Genomic DNA, 26945 nt, shown 5'->3' with positions numbered 1-26945 from the left:
TCTCAGCCTCTGTTCATTTCCACAGTCACAAAGCAAGAGACTGAAGAGGCCAAGAATGGGATCTTGCCAAGACTTCAGATGCTTAATAATAATAATAATAATAATAATAATAATAATAATAACCAGAGGAAGGAGTCTGCAAATGTCTTTAGCACCTTCTGCTGATCAGATCCAACTCTTCACAACCTCAGTGAAGAAATGCTGACCAAACTCAACACCCAAAGAAATTTTATTCCATTTCTTGCCATTAGTTAGTGGAGGGAGGAGACACCCTTGTAGCTGTTTAAAAATACGTATTTCATCCAAATACCCTTTAAAAAATCCTAATGCATGTGTTCAGAGAAATGACCAACACCCATACAGAAGCTTTCTGCTTTATTTAAGACCAATCCTGTCGCACCCGTTCTCCTGGAACAGAGCCAATGTCTACTGGTCCATCAGGAAGAACTCGGTATTTCCAGAGGGTGGCCGGGGAGGCACCTGCCTCTGAGCAACTCTCCCCTCTTTTCTGCCTAAACAACCAAGTACAAGGCTAAAGGCAAGGCCAGTGAGGCCCCCGAACCTTGGGTGCAAAATTTAAGAGGGCACCAAAAACACTCAATACAAATAATTTTAATATTTTAATGTAATTTTTAAATCAAAGTTAATCCGAAGAATCCATGATGAACAAAATACCGAATTTTTAAATAGACAGGAAAAATGGCTCTGCACAGCTCTGCTCCTGACCTTGTCTTCACTTAAAATACTGGTATTATGTTCATCATGGATTTCTTTTTTAATTTTCCTAAAATACTGCATTGACATATTTATCTTTTTAAAAAAATTTTAATGGATTTACTGGGGATTGAACCCAGGACCTCGTGCATGCTAAGCATGTGTTCTACCACTGAGCTAGACCCTCCCCCCCATAACATTTACCTTGACTGAAGGGCTTTTCGGTGCCCCTCTAAATTTTATACGCGAGGCAAAACCTCACCCTCCTCACCCTAGTCTCAGTTCTGCCATCTGTCCCCATGCCCTGGCTTGGGGTTCTCACGGTCTCCTCTGGGAACAGTGTTTTTGCCTAGGGAACCTAGGAACAGTCACCTCCTCCTCCTGTTCTCCTCTTCCTGCCACTGAGCATTCCAGCAATCACAAGGCTCCCCACCAGCCCCCGCGGCCATTTCTGGGAAGGGCCCGTTCAGACATGGTGGCAATGTGGCATCCCGCCCAAAGCAAGATGCCAGGCAGCCGATGACAGACCGAACAGGCAGGCAGAGAGGAAGAAGGAGGGAGGATAAGTACTCTGTTCAACAAGCAGCCAACGCCTGGCAAGTCCAGGAGAAGTAGATTCGTATCAGGGACAAAGTGTACGGACGTACATTGTGTAAAAGGTACAAAGGTACAAAGACACTTGCTCATGGTCTATTGTATATTAACGGCCTAACCGTAGTTGATAATTATGACAACAATAACCAGAAGCCTAACAGTGCCAAAACAGCGCCTACCTGAAAGGTGTTTACAGAATGTTAAAGGCGTAAAAGTAATACAAATAAAACAATTCAAAAACCACAAATTGGAGTGGCAAACAGAATATGATTAAGCCTGTAATAACCTACAATGGAAAAGAATCTGTATAACTGAATCACTTTGCTGTACACCTGAAACTAACACAGCATTGTAAATCAACTATACTTCAACTAAAAAAAAAAAGAATATGATTAAGCCCTCTCATGCTGAGACAATATATCACAAGTAAAATCCATGGGTGGAAAAGCTCAGTGAATTAACTGCTCCTATAGGTCTACTTCAAAGTATCTTCAAACAGACTGCCCAAGTAATGACAGACATCTGATCACGTCACTCTTGATCTCGGTTCCTTGTTGTTTTCAAGACATAATTCAACCCCCCCAGTTTAGCACATAGGTCTTATTGGATCCATCCCCTGCTACCTGGCACTGGAACCTCTTACTCCAGCTCAAGCTAAATCAAACTGTGGACAAGGTGCTGTACTATGTACAGTCAGAAACCACTGAGGAGGGTCCACCTGCGTTCACAAAGGTTTGCCCCACACCAGATTATGTGATGAGCAGCGTGAAACTGAGGATGGGAGACAAGCCCATAGGCAGCAATTGTATAAGGCAAGATAGAACTACAACAGAGTTCATTATAAACATTCTTTATTTTATTTTTAATGCTTTGCTCTGACCTCTCAAGATCTCCAACTAGAACAGGACCCAACAAAACCCAATAAAACTCGGGTGCTAAACCGTGCCTTAAATAGCAAAGAGTCTTTCACGCTTTTTAATAAACACTATTTTGAAAATCTACTTACGGGCAAAAATGCAATGTCTGATTACTGATAATGCTTGATGCATAACTGCCCAATTCCGAAAAGATTCTAAGAGGATTCTGATACTAATCAAGAATTTTGTTGAGCTACCAGGAAAAATAAACTGTCCCAGCAAAGGGGGTTATGGAGTTCTCCACAGTTAGCTTTGGGACGTCCAAGATGACCTTGAGATTTTTATATTCAGAAGCTAATAAAGTTAGTAATTACAAGTTCTGCTTTTTTTTAGGAGCCTGTAGGTGGCAGCAAATTATCAATATTAAATTTAAAGGTGAGGTTTGTTTCAGGATAATCAACTGGGGGGAAAAATGGGAAATAAAGGACACGAAGGAAGAACAGATGACAGAAATCAAAATCACCTACAAAACGTAATAGTCATGACTTTGGAAAATTATTAATAACCATAGTCACCACCACAAAGTGCATTCAATTTATATCCAAATCTGAGCTGAGTGGTCCAAATACATTACATCATTTAGAGGCAACACTTCTGGGAGATGGGGACCACCATCATCATTTACAGATGAGGAAACTGACGCTTACAGAAGTTAAGCAACTTGCCCATGGTACCATACCTGAAAAAGTGGTAGCGTTAGGGTTTTAAACCTGAATATTTTTTATTTGAATGTATATGCTTCAAATTACTGATTTTATAAAGCACAAAAAAAGACAAGAATAGAGGTCTAAAGATTAGACCTAGGAGGTATCCAAAAACAATAATAAGTAAGACTATAAAAACGGCAGACTAGATCAAAAGCAGTCTTTTCATCATTTCCAACTGTACAGTTTCCCCAAACCGGAGAATCCAAATTTTGCCTTGTATGTTTTTCTAGGTTTTATCTCACTTCTCATAAGTCCAGTAAAAGTACAGTATTGATTGCAGAGGTAGAATCTGGCATTTGGGAGAAAAGACATTCATTTCTCATTCATAACATGAAAGTTGGGAAATGGAAATGTTTTAAAGTGCAGATTACTAAAAACTATAAATAATGCAAAAAAATCATTCATTTTTATGTTCCTCCTCAGAGTCTGAGAGAAATCAATTGTTAAAGGACAGAGAAGGGTGAGAAAAAAAATGATCTATTTATTGAGATCTAATACACCAGCCACTGTAAGGGAAGTTTTACACATTTACACGTTACCTTAAAAAAAAAAAAAAAGAAAAAAGAAAAAGGAAAAAATAGAACCTTATAACCAACCCCCAACAAGAAAAGCAGTATTTGTAGTGTTGCTTTCCATTAGGAAATTGAGGCCCTCTGAGGTTTGGTAATTTGCCCAGAGCCACAGAGATGAATACACAGGTCTTTATGACTCTAAACTCATGCTCCTTCACACATGCTTTTCTTAGAGAAATTCCAAAGAGCAGGAAGGACAAAGAGCAAGTCAGAAGGGGAGCTGGAATCAGAGAGCCGAGGCTTCCTACTTCACTGAGAGTGTGAGAACCTGGCTTAAAAGGCACAGATACCATTATCCAGCCCCAGGGACTGCAAATTGGTGATAATTTGTCCCACCAGGTTATCAACATTTTAACCACTTGCTTAATTCTTCATCTAGTTGTGCAAACAGACTGACAATCTGTCTTCAATGGCACACATGGGATTAAGGGTCTCATCTGAGGGGTAGAGCTTGGCACCCACTGACAGGCCAGGTGGGAGGCCCCCTGCCAACGGAGAGATGGAGACGGACAGGGACCAGGAGGACGCTGCCCCCCAATCCTGAGACACCATTTTTCCTTTTCTATTTTACATTTTTGAACTCGAGATGCATCCTACAGCCAGCCGGCTAAGCAGTCCCGGCGGCAAAGTTGTTTATCACCTGTAACTGTGCCTCAAAATCTACAAAACAGGTGTCGGTGGCCTAGAAAAATCGTAGACCTTTCTTTTAAGAAAGCCTGTATCATAGACTTTTTATGACAGCAAAATAAATAAACAGAATGGACATGGATTATTCCTGGTTGAAAGGAATTCAGGTAAGTCAATGCATGTGAAGATGTTTCAGGAAAACTAACGTAGTTAACTTTAAAAAGTAAGCAGAGGAGGGTTATGGTCAATGTGCATGTCAGAATAAATCTGAAAGAGTGTTAATAAGCATTAAAATTAAAACTTTAAGTGAAATTAAGGCATTTTTTTAGTGCAACTTGTAGCAATTTTTTCCCCTCAATGAAATATAAAATAATGGTACATCCTAAAATCTGGGGTGCCTTTGATGTGATGAAACACGATCCTTCAAATGTCAGAGAACTGGCTAGTAATTTGAGAAAAATGAAGCTCTTAGGGTTTTGGCTTCGGTGGAAAAGTGTAACGAGTGAGAACAGTGGGGAAGACGAGGAAGGGTGCGGAAAAGCCTTCAGTCTGGACAGTCCCCAGTTCCAGACAACAAGGTCCTCATGTCACAGCCTCATCTTTCACCTCAGTCCTCACAGTGCCCGGAACAAAGTAAATGTTCACAGGAATTTCATTAGAGCTAATTTATTGAACAGAGATTTAATCAAATGAAGCTTCTCTTCTCTTTAGCTAATGCACAGCCACCCACTCGCCACACAGTCCCAAAACAGTCAAACAGGGAAAGTAGCAATGCCTTTTTTAATGCAAACTTAGAACCTACAATTAAAATTAAGCCACAGTGGGGAGGGGATAGGGTACAGCTCAGTGGTAGAGTGTGTACTTAGCATGCACAAGGTCCTGGGTTTGATCCCCAGTACCTCCATTAAAATAAAATAACAAAATTAAGGCACAACTGAGAGCTTGGTGAGGACCCTGCTGCCCAGGTTCGGTGGATGCAGCCCAGTCACTCCACATCGGAGCACCCCACCTAAACAGCTCTCTCTTCCCTCCAGTTCTTTGTCTTTGACTTTTTTTTTTTTCACAATTAAGGCCAAATGTTTCCTTTCAAGACTTTGTATGATTATCAATGAAAACCTTTTTAACCATTTTCATACAATATTAGGTCTGAAAAGAATTTTGGACCATTTAAATTCAAACACTTCATTGTATAAAGATAGGAAACACAGGTCAGAGATTTTTTTTAAAGTAGATGATGTTGCGGTTTAATTTGTGTCCCCCGAAAAAGATATGTTCTACTTCCAACTCCCAGGACCCATAAATGTGTCTATTTGGAAACGGGGTCTTTGGAAATGTGATCAAGCTAAGATGCGATCATACTGGATGCGGGTGGGCTCTAACCCAATGACTGGTGTCCTTATAAGTAAAAGGAAGTTTGGACACACAGACCCAGAAAGAACATCATGGAAAGATCCAGAGCACACAGAGACATGGAGGAGAACGCTGTGTGGCGACGGAGGGCAGGGATCAGAGAGATGCAGCTCCAGCCAAGGCGAGCCAAGGATCACCAGCAAGCAGCAGAAGCTAGGAAGAGACAAGGAAGGACTTCCCTGCAGATGTCAGAAGGGTGGCCCTGCTCAGACCTTGATTTTGGACTTCCAGCCTCCAAAACCATAGAGATACCAAATTCCTGTTGTTTTAAGCCGCTCGGTCTGGGGCACTTTGTTAGGTTAGCCCTAGGGAACTGAGCCCCTGGAAACTGAGCCCCAAACCCATTTGTTAACTGTTTAAAAAAAATAAGAAGGCAGTAATACCGCCTGGCTCTCTGGTTTTTTATAAGAATATTTTAAAGGATAATGAAATAAAGAGTATTCAATGACTGATAAGGATTTGTTGTTGCCTCGCTTTCCCATGTTCTGCAAGTCATCCTGGCTGTTTCTTCTCTCCTCTTGTCCCGCATGAAGCTTGGCTCACAGCTCTCACTTCCTCACTTCCCATTACTCTCCAACCCTCAGCAGCCGTCACCAGCCCCTCCTCTGCCCCTTCAACCGAGGACAGTTCTCGGTCATGATCTCGTCTGACATCCCCAAGGCATGCAGCACTGAACCTCAGTCTGAAGTCTCCCATCCTCTGATACCGCCCACCACCCTCCCTGGGTTTTTTTTCTTACCTCTCTGAGATGTGGTTCCATCTTTCCCTCCCAGGAGTCCATTTACCACCGCACCTCCAATCCCATCACTCCTGCCTTAGTTCTGGCCCTCACCATTTTTTGCTTAGATTCTGGCCCCCAAAGCTCCTTGATGGTCTCTATCCCCTCCAATCCATTCACCCCCCTGCCACCAGAGTGAGCCGTCTAAACTGTAACTCTGAGCACAGCACTCCTTGCAGTAAATCCTTGTACAGCTGCCATCTGCTAGTAAAGTTCACTGCTCTTGACAATCCAGAACCTACCTTGTCCATCTCCTGCTGCTGTCTTCACCTGCCCTCCTCCCTCCCCCACAGTGCTCTCCCTACATCTTCCAACCTGCAGGTCCCCTAGGGAAATATGTTTTTTGAGGGTTTTTTTTTCAATTTTATAATAACTTTATTGCTTTGTTAAATGTATATGTAGATTTTTTAAAATTTTTTATTGAAGTATAGTTGATTTACAATGTTATGTTAGTTTCAGGTGTACAGCAAAGTGGGTCAGTTATATATATGTATATATATATATATACATATATTCTTTTCCATTATAGGTTATTACAAGATATCAAATATAGTTCCCTGTGCTATACAGTAGGTCCTTGTTGTTTATCTATTTTATATATATACAGTAGTATGTACATGTTAATCCCAAATTCCTAATTTATCCTTCACCCTCTTCACCCTTTGGTAATCATAAGTTTGTTTTCCATGTCTGTGAGTCTGTTTCTGTTTTATAAGTAAGTTCAGTTGTATCTTTTCTTAAGACTCCACAAATAAGTGATATCATATGATATTTGTCTTTCTCTGTCTGACTTAGTTCACTTAATACGATGATCTCTAAGTCCATCCATGTTGCTGTAAAAGGCATCCATTTCATTCTTTTTTATGGCTGAGTAATATTCCATTATATATCTATACACCACATCTTCTTTATCCATTCATCTGTCAACGGACATTTAGGTTGCTTCCATGTCTTGGCTATTGTAAATAGTGCTGCTACAAACATTAGGGTGCATCTACCTTTTCACATTAGTTTCTTGGGGGGGGGGTATATGCCCAGGAGTGGGATTGCTGGATCATATGGTAACTCTATGTTTATTTTTTTTAAGGAACCTCCATACTGTTCTTCATAGTGGCTGCTCCAAGTTATATTCCCACCAAAAGTACAGGAGGGTTCCTTTTTCTCCACACCTTTGAGGGGTTTTTTTTAAGGAATGTATTAACTCAAAAAGCAAAATAAAATTAACTGCCTCCCTTACTTCTTTTCCCCATTTAATTTTTTATAATGGTAAAATATATAATATAAAATTTGCCATCTTAACCGTTTTTAAGCATACGAGTCAGTGGCATTAATTACATTCACAACAGTTTTTTTTTTAGTTGTTTCGTTTGAGCTTTTGTCATTTATTGTTAACCAATGAATGTTATCCAAAATTACAGATGGAACTGTAACTTGACTGTACAACAAAAATTACACTAATAATAAAAGCCTGTTGGAATTTAACAAAGACTCATTAATATATTTTTACACTGCTATATGCACATGTGTTCCCCACCACTAATAATTAAAGTTATAATTGGTTTAATGAAAACCCATATGGCAAACAGTTGCTCCTGTTCAGAAAAAAATCACACAGCTTTAAAAATGGATTGAATCCATTTTAATCCTAATCCACAAATAGATTATAGACAGCAAACTACCTTCACCATCTCTTTCCAAATCATGCTTTCCTTTTTTATGTCGTTGTACATGTTATTTTCTCTTCCTGAAACCGTCTCCTTGTTTCCAAGTCCTATTTATTTTAATAAATCAGCATGAAAAGTCTCCTGTTCTTGGAGGAATTCTCTGGACTTGGTGACCTGGGCCCACCCTGGGCATAACACCCTCTGTACAATGCCTTCGGTGCTTAGAACACAGCCCACTAGGCTGCGCAACATTTGACCTTAGTGTTGTGCTCCAGTCCCATGGGTTTAACCCAACAGTCTCTGGTGCACAGGGTCTGGCACAAAACTGTTGCTCAGCAGCGCTCTCTGAACAAAAGCCCTGCAGGACGTCACCCTGTGGAGCTAGAGGGAACGAGGGAACGATAAGAACCCGTCTCCCTTCATTGCCTACCTTGCCTGTCTTTTTATTTTATTTATTTCCATCTCACTTCACTGCTTTCACCTACAAAGGTTTTTCTATTTTAAAACAGACATAAAATGTCACTTTGCTAAAGAAATACAACCCTGTCTCATACATAATCTATCCAAAGACTGTTACCATTTGGAGCAGGGCACCTACCTCCATGTGACAGAGAAAGTGTGTACACAGAAAACGCACCGGGGTTGGCTAGGTGGGGCGCAAATAATATTCTAGCAGGAAGAATGTAACATCGGCCACCCCCAAGAAAATTCAGGTAGGAGGGAAGAAGTTGCCAGAAGAGGCGTCTGAGATATCTGCTATTGGCATCTGAATGTTAACACTGTCTACTCAAGAGAGAATTTCTAAAAGTATAATGAAGCCCTAGGAGCTTCACTGGAAAATAAAACCATATACACTTCTCTTACACAGTCTTCAAAGAGGTGAAGATGGCTTTAAAACACGACTAGGAACAAGAAACTTCAGTCTCTAGGATCGTTTTCTTTAAGCATATATAAGAAGAAATGTGCATCCCTTTTTTAACCTAGACACACAGACACACACACACACACACACACACACACACACACAAAATACAACATACAGTTCAAAATATCTTCAGTGGTCACATCCACAAAGATCACAAGATAAAGATATTTCTTCCCCTTAAATGTCTGTGCTTGGAGCTCCAGCTTTCTATGCCTCATTCTTTGTTTCCGGATGTAACAAAATCCAGAAGAGGGGGAGGAATATTTGGAGGTCCCCACATCAAAGTAGTTCTCCATAAGGGATCCTAAAAGCAAAGGATCCACTTAAGACAGGGCTTCTCAACCGGACATGATGAACATTTTGAGCCAGACAATTCTGGAGGCGGGGGGCAGGGTCTCCCATGCATCGTCGGAGCCGGCATCCTGGGCAGCTGCCCACTCAATGTCTGCACAGCCCTTCCGCACCCCACGTGGTGACAACCGAAATCATCTTGAAATCTTCTCCAGATGTGGCCAAATGCCCACAGGGGGGCAAAAGCCCCACTGACTTAGGGCAAGGGAGCTGCTAATACCTGCTATTTGACACTGATTACCTTTGGAAGAGATTCAGGAGCATGGGCTATGAACACCTGATATTCCTGCAGGCTGTAATTTTCCCACATTTGCTCACGGTACGAATAGTAAAACTTTGGGGGAGAAAAATGAGTCAAGTAATTATCGTTGATGAAGCAAGGAACAAGAAAGCTGAGGAAACCCGAGTCACTCCATGGGGGTAAAGACCCAGGAACCCGGGAGATAAACAGAGCAGCAACAGGGTCATTAAAGAGGAAAGTCCTCCAGGACGAGGAAGGAGGCAGAAAGCACCCGCTTGCGAGCCAGATCGGGCGACTGCGCTGCTGGGACTCAACTCTGAAAGCGGGGCTCTGAACAGTGGTCAACTTCCTGCCCAAGAAAAAAGGTCACCCTCCCCAAACTTCACTTCACAGGAAGACTGGAGGAGGAAGAAAAGATCGCGCAAAGGGAGATCACCTTGGTATTTTCAAATGTTTCTTGTACTCCCTCCAAATATTCCTAAACTGACTGTTAAATCTCTTTCATCTTAAAAAAAAAAAAAAAGAAAGAGAAAAAGAAAGAGAACTCTTTGGTCAATCACTTCAGAGCCATCCGTCCCCTAAACCCTAATCAAGTGTAAAACAAGTAACCAAGACACTCCATGGAAGAGGGGAAAAGGTCAGCCACAGAGGAATTTGGGGATCCCCAGAGGGGAAGTCACTCCATCCTTAAATCTTCCCCTGAATAAAAAGGGAAAATTCTACACCTCTTCAATTCTGCTTGGATTTTTACCATACATTTGCCATTTAAGATCTTTACGGTCATGAAAAACTTTCAAGAAGTGGCAACTACTTCCCTAAAAGAAGGGAGAATGACACACAGTAGAAATCAAGAAGGGTCATAAAAGACGATGAAAAGGACTCCGAGCTAAGGAATTTCAGTTTGATTTTCTTCAGGATTTTTAGAGTTTCAAACATGACAGCATAAAACTAAAATGGCTCCTGTTTCCTGAAATCACTAGAAATAACCAATGTTTTTTTTATATACCAGGGCTGCATCTTTGTGTATATTAAAAAATTCTTCTGGGGAAGGGTACAACTCAGTAGCAGAGCACATGCTTAGCATGCACGAGGTCCTGAGTTCAATCCCTAGTATGTTCATTAAAAAAAAAAATCTTAAGAGGAAGAGTGAGTCTACATAAATAACATTCGGGAAATTATCCTTGAAGGTGTTCACAGAATGGGAGATAAAATGCAGCCAACATGGGATGTCCAGGTCTAAGCAGCACATAAAGAATTAACTAACTACCCTGTGGTAAGACCCTTGACCAAAGGAAAGGTTATGCCTTGAATGATTAACCTGTTCTATGATACCTGTTACCAGACAGGTGGAGATTGTGTGATCAACAAACTAACCAAAAAAAAAAACCCCACTGGCTTGAGAATTGAGGGGTGAGTGTGAGTCCCATTTTACACTAAGGAAGCTTTGTGATTTGGGGACCTCACAACACTTCTCGTGGCCTCAGTGTTCACAGCTGTAAAATGAACTGCAGTGTGATTTAGTCTTTGCCAGTTTCATTTCATTCATTCATTCAACCAACGAGTATTTGTAGAGCCATAGCTGTCAGGCACTATTCCAGGTTCTGGGGAAAAGCGGTGAACAAAGACTGACATCCCTCATGGAGCGTGTAATCTAGATTCTGAAATCAATGTTTTTCAAACTGTGGGCTGTGAAATCCACTCAGCAGTACCGAACAAGCATTTTTAAAAGAAGAAATGGAATAATATAAAATATCAGAGAACATCACGCCACAGTGAGGATAAGTTCTCTTTCACCGAATTCTGCTTCAGCCACTGATATTTGTGTTTATGAAGGGTCTGGATCACGAAGTATAAGACATTTCTGAACATGGGCTGGTTGGACCAAGAGAGTTTAAAAGTCCCTGATAAAGACCTCTTTTTGTTCCAGCCACTGGCCCGTATCCTGTCCTTCACTCAGACTGCTTCTGAGGAACATTCTGCCCACAGATTAAATCTCATTACTTTCTCATTTTCCCCATGATGGCATTCTGAATAAATATCAAAGAAAATGCTTTTCAGATCAGTATTCCCAGCCTTTCTGATTCTTTTTAACATCAGTCCTCTTTGTGCACAGCTTGTCTGCTGATCAGGAGAATGTATCGTGGTCAATAGCCACGTGAGCTTCTACATGGACTTGTAATGGACGTATCCATCCTAAAAGCGCCTATCTAGAAATACAAAGGCCACAAACACACAGAAGACTGTATTTATTCCACCTACACCTCATGCTTGATGTTCAAACAGATTCACAGGCTTCTTGTGCTAGTTATGACTGTTCTCAATCTCCACTTTTATTTGTTTATTTTAGCCTCTCCGTGTTCTTACTAGATGACTACTTACAGTGATTTCTGTTCGTTTCACTGCTCTCTCTCCCCCCCCTTTTTTTTTTTAAATCAAAGCAAACATACATTCTAGCATTAGTGGGTACATGAGTTTGTGTTCCGTTTTCATTGTTCACTTGCTTTTTCATCATTTTGTGTCTAATCCCACGCGCCCAGACTCCTACAGATTGCTACCAGGAATCGGGGAAGTACGTGTTCGAAATTTTCCTAGAAACCAGCTCAGCCACACCGTTTTTGTTTTCACAGAAAACACCCAAAGGCAGCACAGCAATTTACAGCACCAGGGAAAAGTGAAAGGCGGGGGAACAGAGACGCTGGAGAGTGAGGGAGGGAGAACTAAAACGGGCAGCGGAATCTCTGGGAATCTGGAACCCCCGCAGGCTGATCACCTAGCTCTCCCCGAGGCCAGGTAAATACGATCCCAGCTTTCAACGGCCCCTCGTCACTCCACTTTGCTCTGTCCTTGAGCTCTAATGCCCTATGTGTTGCTCTCAAAGCACTTCTTACACGTAGGACCCAGGAATTCGGGTGGATGATGTCATCCTTTTGGGGGCAGGCAGAACGGAGGAACCACTTTCCTGCAGAGTGCCACGGAGGGCCACAGGGCCAGGGGAAGGACAGCAGAGGACAGAGCTTCCTGGTGACCCGCCTTCCCCAGCAGATGTCTAGCTGTTGCTTACCAGTCCCCAACTTCTGGCGACCAGCTCTACCCTGTTACTGTGAACATTTTTCCCTTCTTGGAAATCCAAACTAGACCCCAAACGTGGCCACAGATTGCAACCAGTGGTTAGAGGAACACTGCTTTAAAATGCTCCCTGAAATACTTATAACTGGGTTCCAGGCTGTAGCCTTTACCGTTTTCTTTCCCCCTCAATTACCCACTTTTTAAGCTTAAGAAGAGCAAAATGTGACCTATTCTTCACTAACAAGGAAAACGTTAACTTCGAGGAAAATCTGCTTCCTCCCCTGGTAAGTCACAGAGTCCGTTTCACCATCTCCAAGCGTCAGCCGCACAACGAGGGGCTTGGCCTGGACGTGGCTCAGGCTGCCTCCAGCTTCGTGCTGCCTGGGCTGATAAACCGAGAACTTCCCTGGCGGTGGCTCCTGGCCTTCAGAACAGTCTCATACTAGCACGTATGAGGGGATGAGTGCGTCCAAAGGCGGAGCAACTTTGAGTTTTTCTCTTAAAAAAAAAAACAAACCTCTCCCCTAGGTAACCTTTTCAACATGACACTCACAGTATTCCAGAACAAAATCCGGGACCTCCATTAGCAGAAGGTACTTGAATTTAGTTAGTGCTACAGATGCTTAAGCCTTATTTTAGCAAAGACAAAATCTGGGGAGGGGGAGGACCTTCATTAATTACACACATGACCAGATGCAAAGGCCTTTAGATTCTCCCATTTTGTTATTTATCAGCTCAGTGAACTCAAGGTGATCAGAAGACCTCTAACACCCATACAAAAAGGTATCTAAGTTTATATACATATATACATATATTCTAAATATATATATATATATTCTAAATGTTTAATGAGCCATCTAGCTCTCTGCTTGGAATCCATAACAGCTTTATTAACTAGATGCAAGACTGCAACACCCTGATACCTCTTTACACTACTAACTTTAAAGCCAGGCAAATCCCAAGTTGTGGCCAGGTTTCATTAAAGCAAACTTAACTTTAGAAAGCTAGTAGTTAGTTACCAAATTTCTGAAGAGCAGGTGATCCTGGTGGAGATGCATTTCCACTAGGAGACAGGTAGAGATAGTTTTTGTTCACTCCTGTATTAAAGTCAAACGGGGACTGGTAGTCCTCGTAAAACTCCATCTCTCTACAGGCTATTCCAGACGGATGCAGAACGCATGGTGTTTCTTACAAGCGCCTGATACTCCTCAGTTGCGCGCTGCTCTGCCTGTACTCCCTTGGAGGGCTGCCCCGTGCAACCTCGTGGAAGGAATCAAGCCCAGGGTTCGGAGAGCCTGGCTTCCTGGCCCAGGTGCCGCCGTCACACCCTCCGGACAAGCAAGCTGTTTAATAAATGATTTATCCCCAGCAACCCGAGGAAAGGCTCTGTTCACCACCTGCTGTTCATTTGGGCCAACAACGGACAACCTGGGCAGGGAGCCGCGCTTGCTTCGGTAAACAAAGGCGGGCCCGGTGCCGCAACATCGCCCGGATGTACAAACAGTTCAGGCAAACGCCGGACACTGGCAGATTTACAAGAAACTACAATTTATTAAATTTTTATACCGCTCAGCTGACCACAGCTACACCAGGGCAGACTTAATCTTCTAGGACAAGGAAGGATTACCAGCCAGTAATCTCCCGTAGAGGCCATCTGGGGGATGCTTTTTTCCACCCTGGATTACAGTGGTGCCCTGCGAGCCAAGCTTCCCGGGCGAGCGATCAGCTTTCTGCGTGACTTGGTGGAGAAATAAAGCTCTGTTTCCATTATGACTTTATCTAAAGCAGCATCTGGCTTCAGCGTAACAAAAAAACGGCAGTATGACTTTCCTTTCCTTTCCTTCCCTTTCCTGGAAAGAGGGTGTTTCAGCCACACGCACTGAGAAGAGAAGAAACCTCTGCAGGTGAAGCGCCAGGTCCTCCCGCCCCTTCCGTGATCACTACGGCAGGTGCGGGTGCGCCCATGCCCGTGTGCAAACACACGGGAAACCCCGCTTCCCTTTGTGCAGCCTGCCTTGCGCAGTGACCGCCCTGGTCGGCTGGCAAAAGAACTCCTAAGTCACCAGATGCGTTTCCTTGGACCCCAGTCTCTCCGCAGACCCTTTCTGCTCTAACCTTGACCTTTGGGTTAGCTGGCAGCTCCTGAGAGTCAGGAGGCAAAAATAAAAGCGACCCCTCCCTTAGGTGGGTGATGGTCTGTTTCTACATAACAAGCAAACAAAAAAAGGGCCAAATTCTACCTTTTGAAATATACATGACAAAAAGGGATCTCAGCATACTCTCCTTGGATTAGAAGCAAATATGAAACCTAAAATGTCAAGCATTAAGAAAACAATCTGAGATGAACAACAAGGACCTCCTGTATAGCACAGGGAACTGTATCAATTTCTTGCAATAAGCTATAATGGCAATGAATCTGAAAAGAAAAAATACTTATGTATGTATATGTATGACTGAATTGCTCTGCTGTACATCAACTACACTTCAATAAAAAAATCTGTGTCTAGTGTATAAAATATACACGCACCAAGACAGTCTATATTCATCTTATGATTCATCTTTTATTTTTTATATTATTGTCATATACTCTATTTTTGGCAAGTCTTTATCCTTAAGTCTTAAGTTTATTTTTAACAACAACAAAAAATCAATCTGTATTTTTCTCCTAAAAGATACCAAAATTTGGACAACTATAAGTGTTATTCATTCTATATCTAGAAATAGGATAAACGGGTTTTTTAATTATTATTTAAAAGAATGAGTTTTCTGGTTTCTTGAAATCCATGGTATCCCTTACTGAGACAGGCATCAAAAACACGTTCTTGGACTAGAATGTGCTTAATGGGAGTCCCTGGCCCTCGCAATATGCTACATTTGGTCACAAAATCACTAGTAGAAAAAACTTCCTCCTAAAGCCACAGGTATTAGAACGTGTTATGGGCTTAAGGTCTGTGTCCCTTTAAAATTCACATGCTGAATCCCTACCCCTCAGTGTGGTGGTATTAGGGGGTGATTCGGTTTAGATGAGGGCATGAGGGTAAAGCCCACAACGGGATTAGTGCCCTCTTTGTAGAAAGAGGGGGAGAGCGAGCTGGAGCTCTCTCTCCACCACATGGGGACACAAGATGACAGCCATCTGCCGACCAGGAAAAGGACTCTCACCAGGATCAAATCAACCAACAACGTTATCTTGAACTTCCCAGCATCAGAACTGTGAGAAATAAATGTCTGCTATTATAAGCCTCTCACTTTATGGTAACTTACTAGAGCAGCCCAAACTGAGACAAAAGATATTAACATCGACACAAGTAACAATGCAAGTCACAACCACCTGCATGCTCCTCAGAGTCCTCAAAATCCCCATGTCCTTGACCTTTGGTGCTGACACCCTCTGGCCGAAGTGCCACCTTTTTTCTGCTTGCTAAACTCATTCATCTTTTAAGACTCAGGCCGAAATGCCACCCCTTCTCAGAAGCCCTCCTTCCTCCCAGCTGTCCCTTCAGCATCAGCACAGATATGACGTGCCCATCTGCCAGTCCCTCTGTGCCTCTAGGGACTCCCCTCCAGGGCAGGAGCTGCATTCTGTACTGCGGCGCCTACCCTGGGCTTCCGGCTCCAATCCACATGGAATGAAGAAAGCAAGTAATGGCTCATGCAGGTATTATATGCCTTATGTATACACATGACGATTCAGAATTTCCGTGACCTCTGAAATGTCTGCTCTTCCTGCTCAGGTACAATCTTAGGACTGCTATGTAAAATCCATTTCTTTGAACCAGCTGTCATTCTCCAGTCAGACCAGGCAAGACATTCTAGCATGTGAGAAAAGTAAGAACAGAGAACCAGCAATGGGGAAAGCATGGAATATGTTAATCGAATGGCAAAAAATTCAGTTGACCGAAGATTCTTGTATTAAGTAGAAGGAAGCTGTAAGATAAACAAAATGGAAATGTAGCTTGGTGACAGACCATGAAAGATCCTGAGTGACAAACTTGTATACTTAATACAATGTGCAAAAAACCCCACAGAAAGTGTCTGAGCCAGGGAGAGACAGGATAAAAAGTCTTAGAAAGACAACTCTGGAAATGGTGTACACGATGCACCATAGGTACCTCTTTTAGCCTCTTTTTACCACTGCGGAAGGCCACAAGCACAAGGTTCAAGCACAAGGAATCATTTCCACATATTCCTGCTCCATAAGGAAACACTACCAAGAGCTGTTCATCCAGCTTGCACAATATGCCTTTCTCATCCTTTCCCTCTTTTCGTTCATCACTGACCACACCAACTTCGGACCTACCTGAAGTGTTCTGGTAGAGACCAGCCCAACCATAGTGGCAGACATCCCCTGCTTGTCTGTTTAGCACCCTCTTTTCCTTGAGGAATCCCACCTCACCTGCTCCATGGGGATCCTGGGGGGAGTCCACCATACTTCCTGCCTATGCCCTGGACACAGGCGTGCGCTGGTGCTTATCTGGCCCAGGCAGCCACCGCATCCCCTTGCACAGACGGACTGGTCTAAGGGTAGACATCTAACCCCAAAAGCACCAACTACAGGTCTTCCCTGATGTTTACTCAGTGAGTAATGGGAGAAAGTGACACCTCCTATAACCTGAACTGCGGGATGTCCACTTAGAGGGGCTTTTTCTTTCCCCAGCCAGCAGGCAGGAGAACCAGTGCGGAAGCACTGGAGGGAGAACTGGAGACAGCAAAGGGGTGAAGCAACAGCCTCTGAGCCCCTAGATCTGGCCACCCTGGGGTTCCCACTTATTAAACAAATCAGTTTCTATTCTGCTTCACTTACAGTTGGAATTGGAGTCTATCATTTCAATAGAAAGAGCCCTACAGTACATACTTCCCAACCATTTCACACTATTACCCCACCAGGTTTCAGCCAAACTTGATTTTCCTATTTCTTGAATACATCCTAAACTTGGCCAAGGCAATTTTCTCAAATTAGAATCTCTTTGCCCCATATTTTTACCTATCAAATTCCTATCTACTTATTAGTCACATATGAATGGTATATCTACAAGGAATGTTTATTTTAGTGCTACATGAAATGGAAAAAATCAAATATACAAATGCCTAGCAAAAGTGGATTATTTAAATGCTAAATAGAACATTCATGTAACAGAAAATTATGCAAACATTAACGTCATGATGTAGAAATGTACGTATTTTACATGGAAAGATATTCTTGATACAGTGAATAAACAAAGCAGGTTCCAAAACTGTTTGTACTACACAATCTGTAACTGTGCAATCATTGGAGAGACCAACCCACCAAAAGAGAAAGCCGGCAGGAGAAATCCCAGAAAGGTGCGTATGCACCGCAGTGCCAGCAGAGGGCACCCATGGGCAGCTCAAAAGTTAACAGCCAGCCAGTAAAGTGCACACTCAGAGCAATAACCCACGGGATGACTCAAGTTATTGCAGATGGAAATGGAGTAAGTGCAAATGACTGTAAAGAGTATGAAGTTTCTACCTGCCTATTAACACAGCGCTCAAATATGCCTGGGTAGGGTCTCCCTAATTTTGAAAGACTGAGAGATGATCTAACGTAAAAGCTACTTAACATACACAAAAATTTATTTGTAGCGCCTCCTCAGATTAATTAGGTATTGGAATGGAAAAGTGCAGTCACCACACAGAGGAGAAACTGAACAACGCCTTTATTGGATGATCAGCATCGCCATCACCCAGGAGGCAGGTAGACGCGAGTCTTTGAATGTGACACCCAGAACACTGCAAGGTATTCAGATGAAGAACGCAGACCCTGAATCATCATATAGAAACATCAGACAAGCCCCCAAATAAGAAAGGTTCTTTTTTTGTTTAAGAGGAGGAGGCTGCATTCCTCCAAAATGTCGATGCCACGAAGGTTGTGAAAAGGATCCCTATTCAAGGAATCTATAAAGACATGACAACCAGAAGTCATACCTGATCCTAGATCGGGTTCTGAACCAAAAAGAAAAAAGAAATTCTATAAAAGGATATGACTGGGTCAATTCTCAAAAACCGGAATACAATGGCACATTAGATTAAAGTGTTGTATCAATACTGAATTTGGTGAAGTTGAAACCGTATTGTGGTTGTGGATGAGAACAACCCTCTCCTTAGGAAATACGAACGGCAGGTTTTGGGGACAAAGGGCTGTGATGCAGGCAACTTCCCCTCCAGCGGTCCCGAAAATGCAACACTACGCGTGAGAACGATGAAGCAGAGGGCTACAACGTGAGCGGTGGGTGAGTGATCTCGCAGGGTATTCACCTGTTGTTATGCTATTTATTCTTGAAGTCTTTCTGTCAATTTGGAAAGGTTTTTTTAAAAACCGACGGAGAACTCCACTTTTTGGGGTTAAGCAGAAAGGTGCAGGGCCTCTCTCACAGCCGTAACAGGGTGAAGTGGCACCAAGGGACCGAGTTCCTGTCACAGATCAGACACACAGGCCCATTCTGGTTCCTGGCCACTTCTGAGACCTGGAAGGACTCTCTGCACCTGCCACTGGAGAAGTAACAAACTGACCCTCCGCGGCAAAAGGAGACTCACCGTCCCACCCTTTGCTGCTCACATCCTCACTGAGGAAGGCCAGGAGGACCCTGTTCCATGGTCAGGCCGAGACAGCACGGAGGCTGTGGGGTTACTACCACCACCATCATTTCCCCGCCAGCTTCACAGAAGTACACCTTGACTCAAAAACAAAATAAACAAGTACCATGAACCAAGAACACAATAATGTACTTAGTTTTAAATATGAAACCCCATTAAAAATCACAAGGGTAGAAGTTCCACTATTTACATAATATCTCAATTAATCTTCAAGTGCTATGATTGTCCCCATTTTTCAGATGGAAACAAAGTAGAGATGGTGTCTGTAAACCTCCACACCCACATGAAGCCAGCAGGTAAAGGAGTTGGATTTTGAAACCAGGTGCTGTCTCCAAGGCCGGCGTCCATTGTGAAGCAGGAGAAAGCTGGACTGTAGTTAAGAACCAGGTGAGAAGCCAGGATGTCACATGCAAATCATCTGAGGATCTAACCACATGCAGGGGCTGCATCACCCACAAGACCCAGGTGAGGGGAGGCTGCAGGCGGGGGACCACCCGGAGTAACAAAGTGATGGAGGACCTGGAACGGCCAGCTAAGGAGAGTGACCAGGACTTTGATAACAACAAAACAACAGTTACTTGTTAGCATTTATTTCATCCTTAGCTCTAAGCAACATGGGGTTAGCACATTATCTCCAGCTTCCAGAAGAGCAAATGTAAGGAACTGAGCCCTGAAGGACAGAGCCCAGAAGTCTCATAGCAGGAGTCCTCACACGGCATCTGAGCCGGGGGTGCTGTGTCAAGTAGACTAGAAATGGGACAGAGAGGGTCAGAGCTGTGCTTTCAAAAGATCGTTCTGAACACGGATTACAGGGGGGAGGGAGGAAATCAGTGAAGCCACCAGCAGCACCCAGGGTGCTGTGCACTGAACTGTGTCCCCCACAAAACTCCCTAATCCCCAGTGGGGCTGTATTTTGGATACAGGGCTTTAAGGAGGTAATTCAGGTTAAATAAGGTTGTAGGGCGGGGCCCTAATCCAATAGGAATTGGTATCCTTTTAAGAAAGGACAAGGCACCAGGGAAGCACGTGCACAGAGGAAAGGCTCTGGGAGGACACAAGGAGAAGGAGGCGTCGGCAAGCCCAGGAGGGAGTCTTCACCAGAAACCAACCCTGCCCGCACCTTGATCTTGGACTTCCAGCCTCTAGGACTGTGAGAAAATAACCTTTTGTTGCTTCAGCCACCCAGTCTGCAATATTCTGTTATGGCAGCCGGAACAAACTAATACAGAGAGTGTGTTCCAGGGAACAACAGTGAGAAGAGAAAAGCAAAGGCACATTGCCAAATGCCACGGCGGGCCATCCACAGGCCCTGGAGCCCAAGTGGATGACTAGGGTGTGGGGGGAAAAAAGACCAAGTTTTAACTGCGATTCCCCAGCAGGAGCTGGGAAAATCCATGATGTGGCATTCATTAAGATGGAAGGAGGGAGTGGGGAGACTTTAAATGACCAGAGAATGGATTTCACAGGGGCAGGTTTGGTTTATATGCTCAGAAAATTTCTGAATGTAAACAGTCAGCCAGTGGTTAGAAATTAAACTCTGGGGCTTAGAAAAAGGTTAGGACCAAAGATACCAGTGAGGGAAACCCCAAGGCTGTCAAGGGAAAGCCCAAAGAGAAGAGAGGTCCTATGGAAGAAAGAAAGAAAGAAAGAAGGCAGTGAACACCTGCAATTAGGAAGCAGGCCAAAGAGCCTGCAAAGGGCAAGAAGTGATAATGGTGCTGGTGGTGCCAGCGATGATGGCGATGATGGTGGTGAAGATGATGACGATGATGAGTCACCCCTAAGGAACCCCTACTATGCGCCAGACATTCTCCTGTGTATTTCACACCAACTCTGTGGGGTAGGTTTTTTCACTACCCCTATTTTACAGATGAGAAAACTGAGGCACCCAGACGTTAGGTAACTTGCCCCAAACACGTAAGTGATGAAGCTAGGACTCAAACTCAGGTAGTCTGGTTCAAGTGCTCTCAAGAAGCAAAAGCATGGAAGAAAACCTTCAGTGACCAATATCCCAGGAATAATGGGAGGAGAGAAAGTGGACATGACCAAACGCTACAGAGACTTACAAACAGGCCACTGGACTTGGTGTCCTGGTGATCCTGCAGAGAAATTTCGGTCAGAGCAATGGTGGAAGACCGACAGCGGGAGCAGAGGCCAGTGGAAGGAAGAGAGGCTAGAAGTGAGTGAGCATGAGGTGGGGTGGGCTGGTCTGTATGGGCGTTTGTAGTGTGTGTGATGGATGAGATAAAGGAGGCAGTTCGGGGACCACATCCCTGACTCGGGAGTAGACTTCAATTTCTACCCTGAATAATTTTGACTTTCTTTTAAAATATGTCAGCCTTCAGATTATAAATCTATATTAGGATTGTAGGCAATACTCCCTATGGAATGCCATTACTTTCTCCCTTTATTTTCTACCCCCCACCCAAGGGGAAAAAGCCCACGTGGCACTGTGTGATAAGGATGGTAAGGAAAACTACCCTCTTTGGAACCCCCTTCTCCAAAACAAACATGCATAAACTAGGAAACCTATTCAAATTATTCCGACCTAAATGCAAATACTCTTTAAGTGATAAATGAGTTCCAGCCAGCTTCGTTACTTGACCTGTTGACTTGCAAAGAAATTCTCACTTGGCAGGAGCTCCAAACGTTTTGGGTGGAGTGTTTTTCTGCTCTCTCAAAATAACTGAAATTGAGTTCCTGTCCAGTAAACAGGGCAGAGGCCTGTTTTTCCCTCTGAGAAATGCTTTTTGAAATATTAAAGAGCAAGAATGAGAATTAGAATGAGAATGAGGCTTCATCCCCTCCCCTCAACCTATCTCCAAATATTTCCTGGTTGAGCCTTGAACTGGGAAAGCAAGAACCTGTCAAGAAATCTCAAGAATGCCTGAATTCTCTATCCTAGGGAGGGGGCGAGGGCAGGGACTGGATGCTAAAACGTGTCAAAAGGTCTATTTCAGTGATGTCATCTCTGTTCCATTTGGGACCTGTTCCTGCCACTCCTGTCCTCAGACCGAAGAGGTTTCACCAGAGCACCAGGAAATAATAGAATAGGTCAGTATTTGCCACGTATCCAGATAATTAACAACAATAAACAAATCTGTCATTTTATGAGTAGAGTTTAAGTTTTATGGTCCCTCCTCACAGAGGTGGGCGGTTTCTATAATTACAAGCTCAGGCTGAGGTTCTCCAACCAGTCCTGCTCCAACTTTAATGTTCACAAACCACCTGGGATCATATAAAACTACAGATTCTGACTTAACAGATCTGCGGTAGGGCCTGGACAAGCCCCAGATGATGCCCGATGCTTGCCTTAGGATGAAGGGTTAAGCAAAGTCGAATACTCGTCATTGTACATGACCTTAGCACCTTCTAAATATCAATTTTGGAAAATAAGAGACAGATTCTGTAGCCAAAGGGTTTTGCTTCTTCGGTGTCTGTTTTTGTCTTCCTGCTATTCCTAGCCATTCACAAAGCAAGCAAGTTTAGACAGGAGACAGAACTGGCTGTGTCACGACAGGTGTACACCTGCCCGTCCTTTCCAATGTGATAATCACTTAGAGTCTGGAATTACAATCATATAAACAGAGTCTGGAGCAACTGCTCAGTAATAAGGAAGTGAAACCAGGCCATGCCGTCTACAAGTATTAATAATGTATTAAGGGCACAGTGGTCTCTACGCTGAGGTTTTGCCCCAGCTAAATGTTTCCAATTTGCTGACTGAGCTTAAAGAGAGCTCTGCAGGAGGGAAGAAATGCACCCGACTGTCAGAAAGGAACTAATGAACCGAAGGACCAAATTTTAATTTGGAAAATTTTTCACAATGCTCACACTGCTATTCTCAGCAACTAGAGGCTCACAGGGAACACTCTTCCTTAAGGGAATGAGTGTAGCTGGAGAATGGTAGGCACTTATGTAAAATTAACATTTGTCCGTGAATTTCAATCGTCATTTGTTTAAGCTACTGATCTCCTAAGTTCAAACACATTTTCACAACCCTGCATTTTTACTACCCCCTCCAACCTCTACTGGTTTGGACAACATACTTTACATCTTTTTGTTTGTGTAGCGCTTAACTACTTACTGTGGATATAGATGATTTTCTTTTTTATGTCTTTTAACCTTCCTACTAGCTTTGTGCGAGGAGGATTCCCAACCTTCACTGTATATTTGCCTTTACCAATGATGTTTTCCCTTTTGTAATTTTCATGTTTCTAGTTGTGGCCTTTTCTGCTTAGAGAAATCCCCTTAACATTTCTTGGTGGGGGCTGGGGGGACATAGCTCAGTGGTAGAGCTCACACCTAGCACGCCTGAGGTCCTGGGTTCAATCCCTTGTATTTCCATTTAAAAAAAAATCTTGTAAAGCTGGTTTGGTGGTGCTGAACTCTTTTATCTTTTCCTTGTCTGTAAAACTTTTGACCTCTCCATAAGAACAGAATGAAAGCCTGGCCATGTAGAGTGTCCCTTTCAACATTTTATACCGTGCCACTCCCTTCTGAAAGCTGATTTCAAGGAAGGAGCGAGTGCCTGGAGTCAGGTCAAGCTGGGTATCAGTGATAGCCCCATGGCCCCCTGGCTGGCTCCCCTTTGACCAGTTTCTTCACCAGCATAAGCCTCAGTTTTCTCATCTGTAAAACTGGGCTAATATCTACCTACTCCTATAGAGTTGTTGCAAACAGCCTAGAACTAGAGCCCTAATATGCTTACTGGGTGCATATGCTAAGCATGCTCCAGGCAACTCTTAGTGGGCTCCTGGATGGCTTCAGGATGGAGGCTGGTCACCAGAAGGACCAAGCCATGATCAGAAGCTTAGAACCTTCAGACCCACCCTCAGTACCTCAGGGAGGGGAGCGAGACTGAAGACTAAATTAATATTCACTAATATTTGCTCATGCCTACATGATGGAGGCACCATCCATAAACTAAAGGATTCAGGAGGCTTCCAGGTTAGTGAGCGCACTGAGGTGCTGGGAGGGTGGTATTCCCAGAGGAAGCATGGAAACTCCACGCTCTTTCCTCATACCTTGTCCCACATCCTTCTTCATCTGCCTGTTCATCTCTATCCTTTATTATATCCTTTACAAGAAACCAGTAAATGTATGCGTGTGTTTCCCTAAGTTCTGTGAGCCATTCTAGCAAATTACGGAACTTGAGAAGGGGGTTGTGGGAACCCCCAATTTACAGCTGACTAGTCAGAAGTACAGAAAGCCTGAATTGCGACTGACAACTAAAGTAGCAGGTGGGGGAGAGTCTCATGGGACTGAGCCTTTAACCTGTGGGTGGATAAAGGTTTCGTAGCAAGAGTCGATGGGCCAATGCTAAACAGTGCATCTCCTCCAACTCCAACTCAACAGTGTTGGGATTTGGCCACATTCAGTCTTCCTTGGGATTCAGTACCCTGCAGGGACCCCTATAAGAAGACTTAACTCTTAAAGACATGGTGCTCAGTGGCCACTCACAGCCATCCATCTCCTTACAGCTACTCTATGTAGTGATCATCTACACCAAATGGCATAAGACACGTTGGCTCATTTTCCCAGCCAAAAACCAACACGTTTTCTCTCAGTGAACTACCGTATCCTAGTCTTCTCACCCTACCTGTCCCTAGGGAGAACTCTTCGCGCAGCTCAGAGGGAGAGGAAGCCTGAATAGAATGACTGTTCCCCTGACTGACTTGAGAACCTCTAACTCCTAACTAAGGCACCGACTTTATTTTTTAATATATTTTTATTGAAGTATAGCCAGTATACAATGTTGTGTCAGTTTCTGGTGTACAGCACAATGCTGCAAGGTATTGACTTTCCAACATTGCTATTGACATCAGAAACACACAGACACACACAACTGACAGTTAAAACTGAATTTTCAGAAAAGAATGCTCACCATTACAACGTGCAAGGCATTTTAGTATAATTCTGTTCTGCTGCTTAAAACAAAACAAAGCAAAACAAAACACCAGCCAGTCAGAAGGCACACCCAGTAACGGGTCCCAACACGCAGTGTAAAAAGTGCACCCTAAGACGTACTCCTAACACTCAGCAACTCCTCCTGAAATCCTCCTAGTTAGAGACAAAGTGAAAAAGGAAGAACCGAAAATAATACATTTCCCTCAGCCCCAATCACGTGTGAAGTCTTAGTTTTACTTCCCCACGGTCATAAACGACACATTAATGCCTAAGCTTCTCTCTAATCGAGGACAACCCAGGCAGCTTCTATTCAAATGCAGCTAACTACCAGGCTCTAAAATTCTTCTTCCAGTCATACTACTGGAAAATCCACACACAGCCCTCATGAAAATCCCTGTATCACTCTTACCAACTCTGGCTCAAAGGCAAATTTTCAATCGTGTCAAGCTTTTTAAAAGGAAGTAGGAAGGCAGCAAAATAAAACATCAGCAAAAAACTAAACGTGCTTGGATAGAGGACAGTGAAACACGTTTCTGTACTTCCACGAAATGGACCACCAGTTGGAGTTAAAAAGAGTAAAATCAATCCACAGAGACAGAAAGTAGATTAGTGGTTGCCCGGGGGTGGGAATGCAGAGTGACTGCAAATAGGCATTGGGCTGATGGAAACGTTCTAAAACTGGGTTGTGGTGAGAGCTGCACGACTCTAAGTTTACTAAAAGTCACTGAACTGTACACTTAAAACTAATAACTTTTAAGGTAAACTATAGTAATTATTTACTGCAAATTATACCTCAATAATGCTGTTTAAAAAAATCCACGTGTGTTAGACAAGGGAAAACATCCAAGAAAATCCGTATTAGTTAAATTACTCATTGCAGCAACATGGATGGACCTGGATCGTCATTCTAAGTGAAGTAAGTCAGAAAAGGAAAGAAAAATACCATATGATATCACTCATCTGTGGAATCGGGAAAAAAGAAACCACATATGAATTTATTTACAAAACAGAAACAGACTCACAGACATAGAACAAACTTATGATTACCAGGAGGGAAAGAAGGTGGGAAGGGATAAACTGGGAGTTCTGGATTTGCAGATACTAACTACTATATATAAAACATATAAACAGAAAGTTAATACTGTATAGCACAGGGAACTATATTCAGTATCTTATAGTAACCTATAATGAAAAATATGAAAATGAATACATGTATGTATATGACTGAAACATTACGCTGTACACCAGAAAGCGACACAACATTGTAAACTCACTATACATCAATAAAAAAAGAATGCAAAAAATAGAAAGAAAAATATGAAAAGGAATATATGTATGCATATGTATGACTGAAACATGATGCTGTACACCAGAAATTTACACAACATTGTAAACTGACTATACTTCAATAAAAAAAAAATCAAAGTGTAGAGTAATGTGCATGACGTGTTCCCATTTGGATTTTTTTAATGGTTATACACATTTCCTGCATGGAAATTTCTGGAAGGGCATACAAACAGCTTGGTCAAGACAGCTGTATCTGGAAAAATGGGTTGAGGATGACAGCATTTGATGTTAACTGCATATCCCTTTGTACTGTTTGAAATCTTTCACCTTGAGCATGTATCATTTTTCGTAAGTATGAAAATGAGTTGGTTAGAAGCATCAGAAGCAGGACTCCCCAGTAGTCCCGGGTGAATATGGTCCTGGTCACTGCTGTCCTCTGAGGGACAGGCTAGTTTGGCCCTTCAGAATTAAGTATTTCTCAGTAGAAGACTATGTTAAACAGGTGGCTGTCTTTGACCATAAGATACCAACAGTGACAAAATCTTGTCTGAATCCTTACTGCATAATACCCAA

The 26945-nt window shown here is 43.0% G+C and overlaps 1 protein-coding gene across 4 annotated transcripts in view; it reads right to left on the bottom strand.

Moving 5' to 3' along the window:
- LOC102528159 (tumor protein D52) overlaps positions 1 to 26945 on the bottom strand; it is a 158166-nt gene that overhangs the window by 103500 nt on the left and 27721 nt on the right. The window lies entirely within an intron of this gene.

The sequence above is a fragment of the Vicugna pacos genome, chromosome 29, assembly GCF_048564905.1.
Source record: "Vicugna pacos chromosome 29, VicPac4, whole genome shotgun sequence".
Lineage (NCBI taxonomy): Eukaryota > Metazoa > Chordata > Mammalia > Artiodactyla > Camelidae > Vicugna > Vicugna pacos.
Note: the sequence above shows the minus strand (reverse complement) of the source record. Positions and strands in the feature narration are given on the sequence as shown.